The following is a 15,012-nucleotide window of genomic DNA, read 5'->3' on the forward strand; positions in this document are numbered from 1 at the left end:
ACTGCAACCTCCACATCCTGGGTTCAAGTGATTCTCCTGTCTCAGCCTCCCGAGTAGCTTGGGAATACAGGCGCCTGCCATCATGCCCGGCTAATTTTTGTATTTTTAGTAGACTATGTTTCACCATATTGGCCAGGCTGATCTTGAACTCCTGACCTCAGGTGATCTGCCTACTTTGGCCTCTCAAAGTGCTGGGATTACAGGTGTGAGCCACTGTGCCTGGCCTCCATCCCATTTACTATGTTCTTCCAGCTCACTGATATGCTCTTTGCCTTCTCTCTTTCTGCTTTTCAGCTCACCCATAAAATCCTGAAGGCCAAAAATGATGGTTGTTATTTTCAGAATTTCCAATTTGTCCCTTTATTTAACAAACACTTACGTGTCAGACACTGTTCAGAGTGCTTTACTAATGCTAAACTATTTAATTTTTATACCACATATATAAGGTGTATACTATGACTATACCCATTTACAGATGAAAAAATGAAGACACAGATTGGATAAGTAATTTGCCCTGGAGACATCCAGCTAGTGATTATCGGAGGAGCCAGGACTGAAACCCAGGTTATCTGGGAATTTAGTCACTATGTTTTGCTTTTTAATGACCACCTCTTATTATTTTTGAATTGCTTCCTCTTGTTTCGTAGAAACAATTCTCTCCTTTATCTCTCTCAAGATATGTAATATGACTTGTTATTATTCATTTTTTTGAGACAGGGTCTTGCTCTGTTGCCGAGGCTGGCATGCAGTGGGGCAATCTCAGCTCATTGCAACCTCCACCTCTCTAGTTCAAATGATTATGCTGCCTCAGCCTCCCAAGTAGCTAGGGTCACAGGTGTAGGCCGCCACACCTGGCTAATTTTTGTATTTTTAGTAGAGACAGAGTTTTGCCATGTTGGCTAGGCTGATCTTGAACTCCTGGCCTCAAGTGACCCACCCACCTTGGCCTCCCAAAGTGCTGGGATTACAGGTGTGAGCTACTATGCCTGATATGACTTATTTTAAAGCCCTTGCATGATTGCTTTCTTATTCTGTTTCCTCAAGTGTAAATTCTTTGGTTTGTTGTGTTCCCACCACTGCCCTGTCTCTTTCCTGGTGTAGACACTCTTCAACAGTGTGATGATTATTGGCTTTGAGATGATCATTGAAGTTAATATTCCCTGGTAGACTGTTCACTGCTTCTGCTTGTGCAGCCTGGCTGAAGATAAAAGTTAGAATTAGCTCCTGAGCTTTGCACACCATGCAGTTTTCAATAAAAACAGGATGAGACAGGTTTGCTGTAGACATAATACGTTAGTGGCTGGTCATCTGATTTTGACTACTTAATCTTTCCTTCTAATCCTGTAGAGAAGTGCTACTCTCCTAGGTATAGCCTAGTATCTCTTCTGTAAGCACTGCATGAGTTTTATAAAGGACACTGTTGCTTATGTCTAGCCTGGAAGATATAAAAGAGTAAACTAACATGCCTGCTACTACTGTGGAAATCTGCCTCATTATGGAATATCAAAGGGGTTACCTCCACTACCTGCAGCGTATATTGGTTGTTCTTAGTTTCAGGTATTCTTTCAGCATTTTAGTTTATCTGAAATGGGAGAACCTCCTTTCTTCTGACTTCATGTTTCATGAGTAAAGTCATTCATGATTTTTCTCAGTTTTGATTTCGCTCAGTTCCATTATTCACTCCTTTCAAAAGGAGTCGTAACATAGCTAGTTTATATGTTTAAAGAGTAGAATATGTATGGCTTTCTCCCTTTCTCTCTTTCTTTGAGATTCAGCTTCCCAAGGAAAACACAAAGATACTCTACGTTCTAAATTTCAAAGGGGCTGGTATCCAGATGCGGAGGTCACCAGTGGTCCAAGCAGGCAATCAGGTGGTTTAGTAAGCTGCATTCTGGGATTAGAATAGGGAAGCCATTGTTACCACACTTGGTAACATAAAGATATTTATCAATCGTGAAGCTGTAACTTATTTTGTCTTATCTCTCAGTTCGTTCAAAAATGGCAGAGAAACAGAAATAACCTTTAATAGAGCCCTTTAAAACATCAAATTGTTTAGTAAGAATTTCTCTATCATTTTCATAAATTCATGGATGGCTACCCATTGAGTTATTGCTTTATATTCTCTAGAAAAGTAGTTTCTACCGTGTTCTGGAGTTTAGGGACCAGGAGTAAAGTCTTGTGCTTGTTCTCAATTAGTTATCTTGAAAATGAAATATTTGCACTCACTTTAAAGAAGTACTTAGTTTTAGTATTGAATAAAAGCAAATCTTTTTTTGCTATCAATGAACTTGAAAATACATTTTAACCTTTTGCATGCTTGCATATGAAATCATAGTGCTATGTAACACATACAATGATTATAGTAGTATTACCTGTTTATCTATTGGTTTATAAGCTTCTGGAGTACAGAGACCAACTTCAGTCTGCACTCAACTGCCTGCCTTGCTGTACCTGAGCAACCAGATGTATTCTCTCAATCCCAATGGCCACATTTATACACATTTATTTAATTTTGACATTCCTGATCATCTCACATTCATAGAGATTTTCCTCCAATAGGAATAAATGATAGCTTCCCAGCCCTTCTTATCTTACCACTCCCACATTGATTTTCATTTTATCCCTCTCCTATTACCAAAGGAGAATGAATAGTATATAACAGTCAGTTGCATAATTGTGAGAAAGACAAAAAAAAGTCCCTGACAGTTTTTGAGGAGCAGTCTAGTTGCTAACCATCAGTCTGTGGTATTCCTCCATGGAACAAAATTCCGTAGGAAATAAACATCAGATGAGGACTCTCCATGGTGTGATGCAACGAGGCAAACATAAGTTAACTTTGTAACTGTGCCTGCAATGGAGATAAAACCAAAATCACTCACAGCCATAAAAATGCCGAGCATCTCCCTTTCCTGGCTAACACTAAGCAACCAGTGCTTCTAACTATTATTGACAACTGCTCAATGACAACTCCAGCCTTTCATGCTTAATTCCACCCCCTAGATAAAAAGTTACTGATGCTCATTCATCAAATCTCTCTGGCTTTAAGACAGCATGCTGTCTAGATAGACCTTTGTTTCTTTGAATCATTTCTCAAATCAAATATAAACTGAAATCCTTGGGTGTTCTGCATCCCTTGCTTCAGCAAGCTCAAAAAGTCTATTTTATTTTTTTTAAACTACAGGGATATTCCCAGTAGTTTGAGCTGGTGAGCATGGATAATAGAGTGTACTTGAAGATAACAATGAGGATCAGGCCTCATGATGAGCCAGACGACAAAAATCAGCAATTAGAGGGAAGCATTAGACGTTTTCCAGTGATGTTGACAGATGGGTACAGGCCACTTAGGGGGCATTGTAGCTACATCAGCTGCTAGACCACTCAAATCTCAGCATATATACTTACCCAGTGTCATATAGCAGGCAAAATTCACCCCAGGAGGACCTGGTGGTATGAAAGCTAGTATACCATCTCACCTTTTTTTAGAGCTGCTTCCTTCTTTCAGCAGCTATGACTACCCACTGTACTTTTAGCTGGATCTTCCACATTCTCCAGGTTAAATCTCTTTCTATATTATGCATTCCATACCTCCAAATATCAGTTAAATATGGTCTTCAGGTCTAGAAGTTATCAAAGTGAAGACCTGTTTGCTTAGTTGTAATCAACTGGCTTATACATACAGTGAGTATTTTCAATACCTTCTAGAGGTATTTTGCATGTTACAATGTCTATCCAATGCTCCCCTAATTAAAATCTCAATTGTTAAAGGATTAAGAAACACAAACTTGCCTTTTAAGGTAGAAACACTGCTAGAGATATGCTGAGTCATACCAACTGCTTACTCTATCTTAAGAGCAAAGTCAGCTCTATTAAAATTCTGTGAACTCACAGACCAATGAATAACTAAAACTAACTTGATTTGTTAATTTCCTTCTATATTTGGCTTCTTCACCAAGTTAGGAGTAAAACAGTCCAGCATATTCTAATAGTAAGAATATTGGGTTTGGAATTAGGATATATAAATCTGAGCACTGTGTCTGTGATGTTAATCAAGTTACTGAGTTTCAATTTCCATAAATGTGAAGTGGTGAAGATATTAGCACAAAAATTATCATGAAAACAAATTAAATGATATTGGAGATAGATACTATTTTTGAGCATTATAATTATAGCCAACATTTGTTGATTGCTAGGTATTGTGCTAAGGGGTTTACTTGGATTTTTCTTACTTGATCTTCATCACAGCCTTTCAAGATGCATGCTGTCGCCTCTTAAATAACAGTGGCAAAGATTCTGGGCAGATGGACGAGTAGAAGCATCAACAGTCTGTCTCCCCATCTAGATAACAACTGCATTGGCATCATCTGTTTGTTGTAAATGTCTTTGAGCTTTGGAGTGCTATTGAAGGGTTGCAACTTCCAGGGGAATGCTTGACAGTAAACTGTGGTTAATTTTGGTCAATTTCTGCTCTTATCTGGCTAGCGGCTTTCTATGGAGGCAGTGCTTGAGCTGCAGGAGCAGCTTGCATGCAGCTTGCAGGAGCTAGCAATAAGGTAGGCAATAAGAACCCTGTCCACCAGATATCAGAATCTATGTTCTGAGTGCTGACTGCTGCTTCTGATCATCTGCAGACACAAAGGCAGTTAGTCATTGTTGTACCCCCTCACCTCCAAATATTACAAATTCCTTTCCCTATAGCTGAAGCAACTTCCAGGGAATTTAAATTACCAGGACCATTTACCCCCTACTTCGTTTTCCCTTGTTATCTTTTTTTTGAGGCTCAGGCATTAAAGACTAGGATATTCAAAAGCAACTACATATACAAGGAAAATAAGAAAGTCACTAACAAGCTTAGAGAGAGGCACAGGCTCAGAAAAAAAGACTGAGAAGACCTTAAGTTTACATCTTAGGCTAATCCTTGGCACAGAGATAACCTACAAGAATTAAAACCAAATTTAAATGTCTATTTTTCAACAAAAAAATTACTAGGCATACAAAGAAAGAAAGAAGTATGAACAACAACCAACAGAAACTGTTACTGAGAGAAACCAGATGACAAACCTACTAAAGAAGTCTTGAAAACAACTATTTGAAAGCTTCTGAAATAACAAAAGGAAGATATGGAGAAGGTTAAGGAAACAATGTATGAACAAAATGGAAATATCAATAAGGAAATGGGAAATCGAAAGAAAAACCAAAATTAAGTTCTAGAGCTGAATATAATAATAGCTGAAATAAAAAATTAACCAGAAGGATTCAAAGGCAGGTTTGAGTAGGAAGAAGAATTACTGAATTTGAAAATAGAACAATTGAAACTATCAACTCTGAAGAAGAGAAAGAAAAAAGGTGAACAAAAGTGAATACAGCTTAAGGAACCTGTGAGATGCCATGAAATGGACTAACACACATATTGTGGCAGTCCAAAAATATAAATAAATAAATAAAGAGTGGAGGTGGCAGGGAGATTATTTGAAGAAACAATGGTTGAAAATTTCCCATGTTTGGTGAAAGACAAGAATATAAACATCCACAAACCTAATGGCCCCTAAGTAAGGTGAACCCAAAGAGACCCACATTGAGACATATAATGAAACTGTTGAAAGGCAAAGATAAAGGGAGAATCTTAAAAGCAGAAAGAAAGAAAAAAACTTGTCACATATAAGAGATTCTTAGGACACAATCAAAATGTTGAAAAACAAAAGTAAAGAGAGAATCTTGAAAGCAGCAAGAAAGAAGAAACTTGTCACATATAAGAGATTCTCAACCAGATTATCAGCATATTTCTTATCAGAAACTTTGGAAGCCAGAAGCAGTGGGTTGGTAATTTCTAAGTGCTAAAAGAAGCAGCTGTCACCCAAAAATTCTGTATCTGTCTTTAAAAAGTGAGGGAGAAATTAAGATATTTCCAGAAAAACAAAAGCGGAAGGAGTTTGTTACCACTAGGCCTGTTTTGCAAGAAATGCCAAAGGGGAGCGATGTGAACAAGATGGCAAAATAGGAGTTCTCTTGCTCCACTTCCTCTTCACGTAAATCCAACTAGCCACCAACCACAGACAAAAATACCATCCCAAACATTCCAGAACTTGGGAACCACAGAAACTAGCTAACAGCAATTCCAGCCCAGGGTGTGCTGGCCATGGCACTCCTGGATAGGCACTCGCTCATACTGAAATAGTTGCAGCAGTAAGGGTCTTAGGTACCACAGCAGACAATCTACCCAGAATATTTGGACTACTGAAGGAAATTTCCATACAAAGTCAGACTGCAGAGATTAGGATAAGTACTCATTTTTCAATGCACAGACATCAATGCATGACCATGAAGATCAAGGACAATTAAGGGAAACATGACATCATCAAATGGCAAAATAAGGTACTAAGGTCTAACTCTAAAGAGATGGATATATATGAACTATCAAAAAAGAAATTCAAAATACTGTTTTTAAAAAGCTTAGTAAGGCCAGGCCTAGTGGCTCACACCTGTAATCCCAGCACTTTGGGAGGCCAAGGTGGGCAGATGACTTGAGGTGAGGAGTTTGAGAACAGCCTGGCCAACATGCTTAAACCCCATCTCTACTACAAATATAAAAATTAGCTGAGTGTAGTGGTGTGTCCTTGTACTCCTAGCTACTTGGGAGGCAAAGGCAGGAGAATCACTTGAACCCAGGAGGTGGAGGTTGCAGTGAGCTGAGACTGCACCATTGTACTCCAGCCTGTGTGACAGAGTGGGGCTCCATCTCAAATAAATGACTAAATAAATACATAAATAAGTTAGGTATACTTCAAGAAAATACAGTGAAACAATTCAGAAATGTATCAGAGAAATTTAACAGAGGTTGAAGGAATAAAACATCAAACAAAAATCTTGGAGCTGAAAATACAGAACAATGTGAAAAATGCAATAAAGAGCATCAACAGCATATTTATCAAGCAAAATAAACACAGCAAACACATCTGTGAACTCAGGCATGTTATTTAAAAATTTACAGTCAGAGGAGGAAAAAGAGAATGAAAGGATTGAAGAACGCTTATGGAATTCATGGGCAACATTGGAAGAGCAAATTCAGTTATTGGCATTCAAGAGGGATTAGAGATAGATAAAGGGGTAGAAAGCTTATTTAAAGAATGATAGCAGAAAAATTTCCAAACCTGGAGAAAAATATAGATATCCAGTTAAAGGAAGGTCAAAGTTCTCCAATCAGGCTTAATTCAAATACAACTAAACCAAGACATACTATAAGCTCACTGTTGAAGATTAAAGACAAAGAGGGGATCCTGAAAGTGACAAGAGGAAAGAAGCAAGTAACATAAAAGGAGTTTCAATACATTTAGTAGCAAGCTTCTCAACAGAAATTTTACAATTCAAGAGTGAGCGAGTGAGAAGACTTATTCAAAACATTGAAGGAAAAATAATAAAAAAAAACCCTGCCATTCACAAATATTGTACTCAGTAAAGCTGTCCTTCATAAGCGAAGGATAGATTAAAAGCTTTCTAAAGCAAAAAAAACTGAGGAAGTATATCACCATATAAATGCTAACGGGAGTTATTCAAGCTGAAAGGAAAGAATGCTAATGAGTAACATGAATACATCTAAAAGTATAAGACTCACTATTAAAAGGGAGTGTAGTCATGAGCTGAATAATGATACTTCAGTCAACAACAAGCTACATATATTATGATGGTCCCATTAGATTAATTGTTTAATACAGTAATATGTTGTACAGGCTTGTAGTCTAGGAGCAATAGGCTATACCATATAGCCTAGGTGTTGAGTAGGCATTATCATTTAGGTTTGTGTAAATACAAATACAATCTATGATGTTGACACAATGATTAAATCACCTAATGATGCATTTCTCAGAACATATACCTGCCAGTAAGTGATGCATGGCTATATTGCATTGGGGGTGTGTAAATTTCATGTATATGAAATTTACACACTCCCATTGCAATATAGACATGGTGGTCCATGCCTGTAATTCCAACTACTTGGAAGGTTGAGGTGGGAGAATTGCTTGAGCTCAGGAGGTAGAGGTTGCAGTGAGCCAAGATTGTGCCACTGCACTCCAGCCTGGGTGACAGAACCAGACCTTGTGATATACATTGAAATATACATATACATTTCATGTATATTTCATGTATATCATTAATATGAAGGTTAAAAGACAAAATCATAGAATAACTACAAAAATATTTTTAAGGGATATGCAATATAAGAAGATACAAATTATGACATTGAAAAATTCAACATGTGATGAAGAGTGGAGTAAAAGTGTAGAGTTTTATTTTACAAAGTTAAATTTTTATCAGCTTAAAATAACTTGTAATACCTACAAGATGTTTTTTGTAAGCCTTATGGTAACCACAAAGCAAAAACCTGTAATAGATCTGCTTAACAAAAGAAGCAATGGCTGGGCATGGTGGCTCACATCTGTAATCCCAGCACTTTGGGAGGCTGAGACAGGTGGATCACTTGAGGCCAGGAATTCAAGACCAGCCTGGCCAACACAGTGAATATCCATCTCCACTAAACAAACACACAAACAAACAAACAAAAAACTACAAAACCTATCTGGACATGGTGGTCCATGCCTGTAGTTCCAGCTACTTGGAAGGTTGAGGTGGGAGAATTGCTTGAGCTCAGGAGGTAGAGGTTGCAGTGAGCCAAGATTGTGCCACTGCACTCCAGCCTGGGTGACAGAACCAGACCTTGTGATATGGTTTGATTCTGTGTCCCCATCCAAATCTCACATTCAGTTGTAATCCTCATAATCCCCACATGTCAAGGGTGGGACCAGGTGGAGGTAATTGAATCATGGGGGCAGTTTCCCTCATGCTGTTTTCACTGTTTTCGTGATAGTGAGTGAGTTATCAGAAAGGCTGACAGTTTTATAAGCAATTGACATTTCCCTTGTTTGCTCTCACTTCATCTTGCCACCTTGTGAAGAAAGTGCCTGCTTTTCCTTTGCCTTCTGCCATGATTGTAAGTTTCCTGAGGCCTCCCCAGCAATGTAGAACTGTGAGTCAATAAAACATCTTTCCTTTACTCAGTCTCAGATATTTCTTCATAGCAGTGTGAAAATGAACTAATACACCCTCTCTCTCTCTCTCTCAAAAAAAAAAAAAAAAAAAAAAAAAAAAAAAAAAAAAAAAAAAAAAAAAAAAAAAAAAAAAAAAAAAAAAAAAAAAAAGGCAGTGAATCAACCTTATAGCTAGAGAAAATCACTCAACCACAAAGGAAGACAGTAAGAGAGAAAGAAAGGAATAACAGATATGCAAAACAGGTAGAAAACAGAAAACAACAAAATGTCAGTAGTAAGCTCTTACCTATCAACAATCACCTTGAATGTAAATGGATTCAATTAAAAAACATAGAATGGCTAAATGAATAATAATAACTCATGTTGCCTACAAAATACTTCATCTGTAAGAACAGTCATAGATAGCAAGTGAAGATATGGAAAAAGACTTTTCATGCAAATGAAAACCATGAGAGAGCAGGAGTAGCTATACTTATATCAGATAAAATAAATTTTAAGTCAAAAACTATAAAAGGAAATACAAGAGGTCATTATACAATGATAGAAGGTTTCATTTGACAAGAAAATAAAGCAATTGTAAATACAAACACACCCAACACACCTAAATACATAAAGTGAATATTAGTAGCTCTAAATACATAAAGTGAATATTAGTAGCTCTAAAAGAAAAGATAGACTGCAATACAATAGTAGCAGGAGACTTCAACACCTCATTTTCAGCAACAGACAGGTCATGCAGACAGAAAAATCAATAAAGAAACATCGGATTTAATTTGTACTCTAGACCAAATGAAACTTACAGACATTTACAGGACATTCTATCCAATGACTGCAGAATATCTCAGCCTTGCATAAAATATTTTCCAGGATAGATCATATGTAAGGCCCAAAACAAGTTTGAAAAAAATTTAAGAAGGTTGAAATCATATCAGGTAACTTTTCTGAACATGTGGTATAAAGGTAAAAATCTTGGAAACTTTACAAACATGAACATTTAGCAATATGCTTTTGAAAAGCCAATGAATCAGTGAAGAAACTGAAAGGAAAATTAAAAAATTACTTGAGATAAATGAAAATAGAAACACAACATGTCAAAACCTATGGAATACACCAAAAGCAGTACCTAGTGGGAAATTAGGAGCGGTAAACACCTATGTCAAAAAAAGAAGAATAATCTCAAATAAAAAACCCAATGTTGCACCTCAAGGAGCCAGAAAAATAAGAATAAAATAAATAAAAACTTAGTATAAGAAAGAAAATAATAAAGATTAGAGCAGAAACAAATGAGAGACTACAGAAAATTGCAAAGGATCAATAAAATAGTTTACTTTTTGAAAAGATAAACAAAATTGACAAATCTTTAGACTAAGAAAAAAGAGAAGACTCAAATGAAGAACATCAGTGATGAAAAGGAGACATTACAACTGATATCACAGAAAAAAAGACTATAATAGACTATTATATGCCAACAAATTGGATAACCTAGAAGAAATGTATAATTTCCTGGGAACATAGAATCTACCAAGATTAAATTATGAAGAAATAGAAAACTGAGAAGACCAACAATGAATAAGGACATGGAATCATTTAGAAAAAGTCTTCAATCAAAGAGAAGTCCAGCACCTAAACACTCAATTGCCGAATTCTGTCAAATATTTAAAGAAGAACTAATACTTACTATTCTCAAATTATTTCAAAAAAATTGAAGGAGAAAAAATGGTCTAAACTCATTCTGTGAGGCCAGCATTACCCTGATACCAAACCAGACAAGGACAAACACACATACAAAAGAAAACTACAGGCCAATACTCCTGATGAACATACATGCAAAAATCCTTAATAAAAAACTAGCAAACTTAACATCCTATTAAAGAGATCATTCACTATGATCAAGTGTGATTCATCCGCATGATGCAATGATGGTTCAACATATGCAAATGAATAAACATGATGCATCACATTAATAGAATGCGGAACAAAAACCATAGGATCATTTCAATAGATACGGAAAATGAATTTGATAAAATTTAAAGTTCCTTTGTGATTAAAATTCTCAACAAATTAAGTATAGAAGAAATATACCTCAACACAAGAAATGCCGTATATGAAAAACCCACAACTAACATTACACTGAATGAAAGTTTAAAACGTTTCCTTTAAAATCTGGAACAAGACAAGGATGCCCACTCTTGCCACTTCTATTCAACATAGTTCTGGAAGTCTTAATCTGAGCAATTAGGCAAGAGAAAGAAAAGGTATTTAGATTAGAAAGGAAGAAGTTAAGGTGTTCCTGTTTGCAGATGACATAATCTTACATACAGAGAATCCTAAAGACTACCAAAAAATCATTAGAACTGATAAAATTCAGCAAAGCTATGGGCCACAATCAATGTAAAAAATCAGTAGCATTTTAATACAGTAGCCATGCCTATCTGGTAAAGGAAATTTTAAAAATCTCATTTACAATAGCTCAAAAAAATCCTTGGAAATAAATATAACCAAGAAGGTAAAATATGACTGCACTGAAAAAAACTATAAAACATTGATGAAAATATTGAAGAAGACAGAAATAAATGGAAATATATCTCATGTTCCTAGGCTAGAAGAATTAATACTGTTAGACTCTCCATACTGCTGAATCCAATCTATAGATTCAATAAAATCCATGTTAAAAAATGTAATTGTATCAGTTTGCTGAGAATGATGGTTGCAGGATGCATGCAGGGTGTGCACATGTACCCTAGAGCCCAATTTAAAAAAATGTAATTGTAGTTTTATAAGTGAGAACATGCAGCTTTGGTTTTCTGTTTCTGTGTTAGTTGCTGAAGATAACAGCTTCTAGTTCCACCCAGGTCCCTGCAAATGACATGATCTAGTTCCTTTTTATGACTATTTTCTTTGTCCAGTCTATCACTGATGGGTGTTTGGGTTAATTCCATGTATTTGCTATTGTGAATAGTGCTGCAATGAACAAATATGTGCATGTGCCTTTATAACAGGATGAGTTATATTCCTTTGGGTATATACCCAGCAATGGAATTGCTGAGTCAAATGGTATTTCTGATTCTAGGTCACTGAGGAATTGCCACACTATCTTCCACAATGGTTGAACTAATTTACATTCCCACCAACAGTGTAAAAGTATTCTTGTTTCTCCGCAGCCTCACCAGCATCTGTGGTTTCTTGACATTCTAATAATCTCATTGGCATGAGATGGTATCGTGACTGTGGTTTTGATTTACATTTCTCTAATGATCAATGATGTTGAGCTTTTATTCCATATGTATGTTGGCTGCATAAATGTCTTCTTTTGAGAAGTATCTGTTCAAGTTATTTGCCCATTTTTAAATGAGGTTGTTTTTATCTTGTAAATTTAAGTTCTTTGTAGATTCTGTATATTAGACCTTTGTCAGATGAATAGATTGCAAAATTTTTCTACCATTCTATAGGTTATCTGTTCATTCAGATGTTCATTTCTTTTGTTGTGCAAAAGCTCTTTCCCATTTGTCAATTGTTGCTTTTGTTGAAGTTTCTTTTGATGTTTTTGTCATGAAATGTTTGTCCATGCTATGTCCTGAATGGCATTGCCTAGATTTTCTTTTAGGGTCTTTACAGTTTTGGGTTGTGTATTTAAGTCTTTAATCTATCTTCAGTTAATTTTTGTATAAGGTGTAAAGAAGGGGTCTAGTTTCAATTTTCTGCCTATGGCTAGCCAGTTTTCCCAGCATCATTAATTAAATAAGGAATCTTTTCCCCATTGCTTGTTTTTGTCAGGTTTGTCGAAGATCAGATGGCTGTAGATGGGTGGTCTTATTTCTGAGATATCTATTCTGTTTCATTGGTCTATGTGTCTGTTTTTGTACCAGTACCATGCTGTCTTGGTTACTATAGCCAAGTAGTATAGTTTGAAGTTGGGTAGTTTACAGCTTTGTTCAATTTGCTTAGGATTGTTCCATGTGAATTTTAGGATAGTGTTTTTTCTAATTCTATGAAGAATGTCAATGGTGGTTCAATGGGAATAGCACTGAATCTATAATTTACTTTGGGCATTAAGGCCATTTTCACTATATTGATTCTTCCTATCCATGAGCATGGAATGTTTTTTCATTTGTTCATGCCCTCTCTGATTTCCTTGAGCAGTGATTTGCAGTTCTCCTTGAAGAGGTAGTTTACTTCCTTGGATAGATGTGTTCCTAAATATTTTATTCTCTTTGTAGCAATTGTGAATGGGAGTTCATTCATGATTTGGCTCTCTGCTTGTCTATTGTTGGTGTGTAGGAATGCTTGTAATTGTTGCACATTAATTTTGTATCCTGAGACATTGTTGAAGTTGCTTAGCAGCTTAAGAAGCTTTTGGGTTGAGATTAGGGGTTTTTCCATATATAGAATTATGACATCTGCAATACAATGACATTCTTGACAGAAAAAACTCCTAAAATTCAAGTGGAATAATCAAAGAACCCCAAAAGCCAAAGTAATCTCGATCAAAAAGAACAAAGCATGAGGCAGCACAGTACTTGACTTTAAAGCATACTACAGAACTATAATAATAATAGTAAAATGTATGAACATTAAAACAGACACACAGGCCAATGGAAGAGAATAAAGAGTCCAGAAGTAAATTCATACATCTACAATCAACTAACTTTCAACCCAAAGGTGCCAAGTAAACACAAAGGAAAGGAAAGGAAAGTCTTTTCAATAAATAATGTTGGAAAAATTGAATATCCACATGCAGAAGAATAAAATTAGACCTTAGCTTTCACCAAATACAATATAAATTCAAAGTAAGTTAGCAACTTAAAAGTAAGACCCCCAAACTTGAAACTCCTAAAAGAAAACAGAAAAATGTTTCATGACATTGGTTTCTGCAATGATTTTCTGGCTATGACCTTAAAAGCACAGGCCAAAAAAGCAAAATTAGACAAATGAGATTACGTCAAACTAAAAAGCTTCTGCACAGTGCAGGAGACAATTACCAGAGTGAAGAGACAACATTCAAAATAGGAGAAAATATCTGCAAAATAACGGCTGATAAGGGATTGATATCCAAAATATGTAAGAAACTCTTACAAGTCAATAGCAAGAAAGCAAATAACCTAATTAACAGATGGGCAAAAGACCTGCATGGATATTTTTCAGAAGACATACACATGCCCAACAGGTATATGAAAAAAATGTTCAACATTAGTAATAATCAAGGATATGCAAGTCAAAATTACAATGAGATAACAGCTTGTACTTGTTAGAATGATGATTACAATAAATACAAAAAAGTAAGTGGTGTCAAGGATGAGAAATGGAAATCCTCATACAATGCTAGTGGGAATGCAAATTAGTAGAGCCATTATGGAGAAGACTGTGGAGACACCTCAAAAAACTACATATAGAACTAGCATATGATCTAGTAATCTCACTACTAGGTATGTATGTCCAAAGGGAACAAAATAAATATGTCAAAGAGATAGCAACATTCCCATGTTGATTGCAGCAGTATTCACAATGACCAAGACATGGAATGAATCTGAGTGTCCATTAATATATGAATCGATAAAGAAAATGTGGTTAATATACACAATGGGATACTACTCAGCCATAAAAAAGGAGTAAGTCCTGTTATTTGCAACAACGGATGAACATGGAGGATATTATATTGAGTGCAATCTGCTAGGCACAGAAAGACAAATACCTTATCATTTCACTCATATGAAAAATCTACAAAATTGGTCTCAGAGAAGTAGAGAATGGAATGGAGGCTAGGGTGATTAGGGTGAATTGGGGTTGAGGTGACGTTGATCAAAGAAACATACTTACAGTTAGGTGGAATAAATTCAAGAGATATATTGTACAAGATGGTGACTATAGTTAATATTGATATATGGTACTATTGAAAAATGCTGAGAGTGGATGTTGTGTTTTCATTACAAAAATGGTAACGATTACATTTAACCACTCCAGAATGTATGTATACTTC

General features: G+C 35.9%; 1 protein-coding gene across 5 annotated transcripts in view; it reads right to left on the minus strand.

Annotated features, from left to right (window-relative positions):
- Positions 1-15,012, minus strand: part of OPRM1 (opioid receptor mu 1) — a 109,175-nt gene that overhangs the window by 46,651 nt on the left and 47,512 nt on the right. Inside the window, exon 3 of one of the 5 annotated variants that reach the window (XM_017538883.2) lies at positions 245-1,198. The exons of the other annotated variants lie outside the window; for them this stretch is intronic. The gene's annotated coding sequence lies outside the window, so the exon portion shown is untranslated. Of the gene's footprint in view, positions 1-244; positions 1,199-15,012 lie in introns of those variants that run through there. 5 annotated transcript variants of the gene reach the window in all.

This window comes from Cebus imitator, unplaced genomic scaffold (assembly GCF_001604975.1).
Source record: "Cebus imitator isolate Cc_AM_T3 unplaced genomic scaffold, Cebus_imitator-1.0 Scaffold6, whole genome shotgun sequence".
Classification (NCBI taxonomy): Eukaryota; Metazoa; Chordata; class Mammalia; order Primates; family Cebidae; genus Cebus; species Cebus imitator.